Source organism: Syngnathus leptorhynchus, unplaced genomic scaffold (assembly GCF_054491065.1).
Source record: "Syngnathus leptorhynchus isolate UIUO unplaced genomic scaffold, UIUO_Slep HiC_scaffold_30, whole genome shotgun sequence".
NCBI lineage: Eukaryota > Metazoa > Chordata > Actinopteri > Syngnathiformes > Syngnathidae > Syngnathus > Syngnathus leptorhynchus.
Window position 1 is genome coordinate 1,080,001 of NW_028231997.1, and position 6,139 is coordinate 1,086,139.

The following is a 6,139-nucleotide window of genomic DNA, read 5'->3' on the forward strand; positions in this document are numbered from 1 at the left end:
TGGACAGGGTGGCGCGAATCCGGCCGGGCGGCCCCATCGATTAAGCATTGGTAGGGAGCCGAGGATGAGCCGTGCGAAGTGGCCTCGGAGGCGGTCCGTGGGGGACGACGGGGGGGGACGGGCGTCGGCCCTCCGGCCCGAGCAGAGAACGTTCGGTCACCCAAGCGGGAATCTGCGCCCCGGCCCGAGTCGGACTCGGTCGGTGCGGCCCGCTGAGGCCCTCAACTATTCCCGTACGCGGGGGTCGGGAGCTGCGGCGCTGCGCCGGCGACTTACCCGCGCGAGGCACGCACTGCGTGCGGCCAGGATGCGGAGTTGGATCGGCGCTGGTTGGGAACCCTCGGGGAACGAAGGCGGACGGCGGCCAGCCGGCGCCGACGAACCCGTCGGGGAGGGGGCTGGTGGCAGGCGCGATCGGCACTATTGCTGACTGCCGGGAGGGAAGCTGCGCCCCGGCCGAGTCAGACTCAGCCGTTGCGGCCCCCCCGAGCCCGCAGCGCGTAGCGCGGAAGCCATACGCCCCCCCCGATGCGGAGCGACAGACGCCCCCGCGACCGCGGTTGGTCGGGAAGGCTTTTCGGATAGAGGTCGGACGGTGTGTGTGGACGGCTTCCCGTGGTGCCGCCGCTATCAAGCCGGAGGGTTTGAGAAACGACATTCGCGGAAGGACCGGCGCGGCCGGCGGACGCTCGCACGCGCGGCGCCCGACACTCAGCCGCTCGCTCGGCCTCCGTGGATCGTGGCTAGGTGGGATGGATGCCAAACCGGGTCGTCTCGGTCTCGCCGCAGTACGGTCGCGCCGGGGCCTGCGGGGCGGCGCGGGGAGCGCACGCTCACGCGGCGGCCGGGGCGCTAGAGTGCGACCCGCAGTGGGTAGGAACCGTCCACCCGACGTCGGACGAGCCGAGGCCGATGGAGGCCCTACCAAGGCGGGTCATGAGTGCCAGTCGGTCAGTTGGGTGAGGGGGTACTCGGAGGCCCGCCGGGAGCAGACGGGCGACCGGGGATGGGGGGCGTACGCGGGCGGGCGCCGGGAGAAGACGGCCCGTCCGGGGTCGAATCTCGGCCTGTGTTTTCGGAGCCGGCCGGGCATCACGCTCCCTCCTTGGATGGACAACATTCGTAGTTGACACTTTGTGTCATTTTATCCGAGCGGGCGGGCGCCTCGAGAGGCGGACCGTCCGGGGCGACTCTCGGCCTGTGTTTTCGGAGCCGGCCGGGCCTCACGCTCCCTCCTTGGATGGACAACATTCGTAGTTGACACTTTGTGTCATTTTATCCGAGCAGACGGGCGCCGCGAGGCGGACCGTCCGGGGCGACTCTCGGCCTGTGTTTTCGGAGCCGGCCGGGCATCACGCTCCCTCCTTGGATGGACAACATTCGTAGTTGACACTTTGTGTCATTTTATCCGAGCGGGCGGGCGCCTCGAGAGGCGGACCGTCCGGGGCGACTCTCGGCCTGTGTTTAAGGAGCCGGCCGGGCATCACGCTCCTTCCTTGGATGGACAACATTCGTAGTTGACACTTTGTGTCATTTTATCCGAGCGGGCGGGCGCCGCGAGGCGGACCGTCCGGGGCGACTCTCGGCCTGTGTTTAAGGAGCCGGCCGGGCATCACGCTCCTTCCTTGGATGGACAACATTCGCAGTTGACACTTTGTGTCATTTTATCCGAGCAGACGGGCGCCGCGAGGCGGACCGTCCGGGGCGACTCTCGGCCTGTGTTTTCGGAGCCGGCCGGGCATCACGCTCCCTCCTTGGATGGACAACATTCGTAGTTGACACTTTGTGTCATTTTATCCGAGCAGACGGGCGCCGCGAGGCGGACCGTCCGGGGCGACTCTCGGCCTGTGTTTAAGGAGCCGGCCGGGCATCACGCTCCTTCCTTGGATGGACAACATTCGTAGTTGACACTTTGTGTCATTTTATCCGAGCGGGCGGGCGCCGCGAGGCGGACCGTCCGGGGCGACTCTCGGCCTGTGTTTAAGGAGCCGGCCGGGCATCACGCTCCTTCCTTGGATGGACAACATTCGCAGTTGACACTTTGTGTCATTTTATCCGAGCAGACGGGCGCCGCGAGGCGGACCGTCCGGGGCGACTCTCGGCCTGTGTTTAAGGAGCCGGCCGGGCATCACGCTCCTTCCTTGGATGGACAACATTCGTAGTTGACACTTTGTGTCATTTTATCCGAGCGGGCGGGCGCCGCGAGGCGGACCGTCCGGGGCGACTCTCGGCCTGTGTTTAAGGAGCCGGCCGGGCATCACGCTCCTTCCTTGGATGGACAACATTCGCAGTTGACACTTTGTGTCATTTTATCCGAGCAGACGGGCGCCGCGAGGCGGACCGTCCGGGGCGACTCTCGGCCTGTGTTTTCGGAGCCGGCCGGGCATCACGCTCCCTCCTTGGATGGACAACATTCGTAGTTGACACTTTGTGTCATTTTATCCGAGCAGACGGGCGCCGCGAGGCGGACCGTCCGGGGCGACTCTCGGCCTGTGTTTAAGGAGCCGGCCGGGCATCACGCTCCTTCCTTGGATGGACAACATTCGCAGTTGACACTTTGTGTCATTTTGTTCGGCCTGTGTTTAAGGAGGCGGCCGTCCTCCACTCGGTCCGTGTTTAAGGAGCGACACTCGCGCTCCGGTTCGGCCTGTATTTAGGGAGGCGGCCGTCCTCCGCTTGGTCTGTGTTAAGGGCGACACTCGGTCCATGTTTGAGGAGCCTGGCCCTGACGCTCCTCTCCGGCCTGTGTTTAAGGAGGCGGCCGTCCTCCCCTTGGTCTGTGTTAAGGGCGACACTCGGTCCATGTTTGAGGAGCCTGGCCCTGACGCTCCTCTCCGGCCTGTGTTTAAGGAGGCGGCCGTCCTCCCCTTGGTCTGTGTTAAGGGCGACACTCGGTCCATGTTTGAGGAGCCTGGCCCTGACGCTCCTCTCCGGCCTGTGTTTAAGGAGGCGGCCGTCCTCCCCTTGGTCTGTGTTAAGGGCGACACTCGGTCCATGTTTGAGGAGCCTGGCCCTGACGCTCCTCTCCGGCCTGTGTTTAAGGAGGCGGCCGTCCTCCCCTTGGTCTGTGTTAAGGGCGACACTCGGTCCGTGTTTAAGGAGCCTGGCCCTCGCGCTCCGGTTCGGCCTGTATTTAGGGAGGCGGCCGTCCTCCGCTTGGTCTGTGTTAAGGGCGACACTCGGTCCATGTTTGAGGAGCCTGGCCCTGACGCTCCTCTCCGGCCTGTGTTTAAGGAGGCGGCCGTCCTCCCCTTGGTCTGTGTTAAGGGCGACACTCGGTCCGTGTTTAAGGAGCGGCCCTCGCGCTCCGGTTCGGCCTGTATTTAGGGAGGCGGCCGTCCTCCGCTTGGTCTGTGTTAAGGGCGACACTCGGTCCGTGTTTAAGGAGCCGGCCCTGACGCTCCTCTTCGGCCTGTGTTTAAGGAGGCGGCCGTCCTCCACTTCCTTCCATGCACCACCACATTCGCAGTTGACACTTTGCCATTTTTTCAGAGAGGTGACACTTAGTCGTTTTTTCGAAAGTTGACACTTAGTCGTTTTTTCGAAAGTTGACACTTTGCCGTTTTTTCAGAGAGGCGACACTTAGTCGTTTTTTCGAAAGTTGACACTTAGCCGTTTTTTCGAAAGTTGACACTTAGCCGTTTTTTCGAAAGTTGACACTTAGCCGTTTTTTCGAAAGTTGACACTTAGTCACTTTTTCGCCACAGTGACACCTCCAGCGCGTGCCACGGCGCTTTTCAGGTCTTCTATCCGACCTTGTGCTGTCGAGGACGGCGTGTCCGACGCCGTGGGGAGACCAGCACCATCTCCTCCATACTCGTAAACGGGGTGCTTTGGAAAACGGGGGGAAAGTCGATGAGTACACTGACTACTGGGACCATTTCATTGTACTCTGGCGCACCTGAAGACCAAAAAAGGTACTGCACCTTAGCCCGGGTACCTCACCCCCTGGTACCTCGAGGAGAACTTAGAAAAATTTCGACAAATTTTTGGTGAGCTCCAGGGAGAGAGGCTGATTTTTCGCTTTTTGAGGCCGACCGCCGAACCGGCGCGGGGCGGACTCACAAGCCCCGCAGAGCCGTGGGCACTTAGTCGTTTTTTCAGAGAGGCGACACTTAGTCGTTTTTTCAGAGGCGACACTTAGTCGTTTTTTCGAAAGTTGACACTTAGCCGTTTTTTCGAAAGTCGACACTTAGCCGTTTTTTTGGAAAGTTGACACTTAGTCGTTTTTTCGAAAGTTGACACTTAGTCGTTTTTTCGCCACAATTGGCTCTGAGCTCCAGGGGGAGAGCCTGGTTTTGCCTTATTTCAGGCCGGCTGGGGAACCGGCGCGGGTCGGATGCACGAGCCCGGCAGAGCCGTGGGCACTTAGAAAATTTTCGCCGATTAAGCTGGGACCTCCAGGCGGAGACCGGCATTCCTCGTCCTCGGGGTTCGACCCAGGAACCGGCGCTGGGCAGACGCCGTAGCCACGCAGAGCCGTGGGCACTTAGAAAATATTCGCCAAGTTGGCTCTGAGCTCCAGGCGGAGAGGCTGGTTTTGCCTTATTTCAGGCCGGCTGGGGAACCGGCGCGGGTCGGATGCACGAGCCCGCAGAGCCGTGGGCACTTTGCCATTTTCTCAGAGTCGACACTTAGTCGTTTTTTCAGAGAGGCGACACTCTGTCGTTTTTTCGAAAGTTGACACTTTGCCGTTTTTTCAGAGAGGCGACACTTAGCCGTTTTTTCGAAAGTTGACACTTAGCCGTTTTTTCGAAAGTCGACACTTAGCCGTTTTTTCAGAGATGTGACACTTTGCCGTTTTTTCGAAAGTCGACACTTAGCCGTTTTTTCAGAGATGTGACACTTAGAAACTTTTTGCCAAGTTGGCTGTGAGCTCCAGGAGGAGACCGTTATTTTTCGTCATTCGAGGCCGACTGCGGAACCGGCGCTGGGCGGACGCCAAAGCTCGGCAGGGCCGTGGGCACTTAGAAACTTTTTGCCAAGTTGGCTGTGAGCTCCAGGAGGAGACCGTTATTTTTCGTCATTCGAGGCCGACTGCGGAACCGGCGCTGAGCGGACGCCAAAGCTCGGCAGGGCCGTGGGCACTTAGAAACTTTTTGCCAAGTTGGCTGTGAGCTCCAGGAGGAGACCGTTATTTTTCGTCATTCGAGGCCGACTGCGGAACCGGCGCTGGGCGGACGCCAAAGCTCGGCAGGGCCGTGGGCACTTAGAAACTTTTTGCCAAGTTGGCTGTGAGCTCCAGGAGGACACCGTTATTTTTCGTCATTCGAGGCCGACTGCGGAACCGGCGCTGAGCGGACGCCAAAGCTCGGCAGGGCCGTGGGCACTTAGAAACTTTTTGCCAAGTTGGCTGTGAGCTCCAGGAGGAGACCGTTATTTTTCGTCATTCGAGGCCGACTGCGGAACCGGCGCTGGGCGGACGCCAAAGCTCGGCAGGGCCGTGGGCACTTAGAAACTTTTTGCCAAGTTGGCTGTGAGCTCCAGGAGGAGACCGTTATTTTTCGTCATTCGAGGCCGACTGCGGAACCGGCGCTGGGCGGACGCCAAAGCTCGGCAGGGCCGTGGGCACTTAGAAACTTTTTGCCAAGTTGGCTGTGAGCTCCAGGAGGAGACCGTTATTTTTCGTCATTCGAGGCCGACTGCGGAACCGGCGCTGAGCGGACGCCAAAGCTCGGCAGGGCCGTGGGCACTTAGAAACTTTTTGCCAAGTTGGCTGTGAGCTCCAGGAGGAGACCGTTATTTTTCGTCATTCGAGGCCGACTGCGGAACCGGCGCTGGGCGGACGCCAAAGCTCGGCAGGGCCGTGGGCACTTAGAAACTTTTTGCCAAGTTGGCTGTGAGCTCCAGGAGGAGACCGTTATTTTTCGTCATTCGAGGCCGACTGCGGAACCGGCGCTGAGCGGACGCCAAAGCTCGGCAGGGCCGTGGGCACTTAGAAACTTTTTGCCAAGTTGGCTGTGAGCTCCAGGAGGAGACCGTTATTTTTCGTCATTCGAGGCCGACTGCGGAACCGGCGCTGGGCGGACGCCAAAGCTCGGCAGGGCCGTGGGCACTTAGAAACTTTTTGCCAAGTTGGCTGTGAGCTCCAGGAGGAGACCGTTATTTTTCGTCATTGGAGGCCGACTGCGGAACCGGC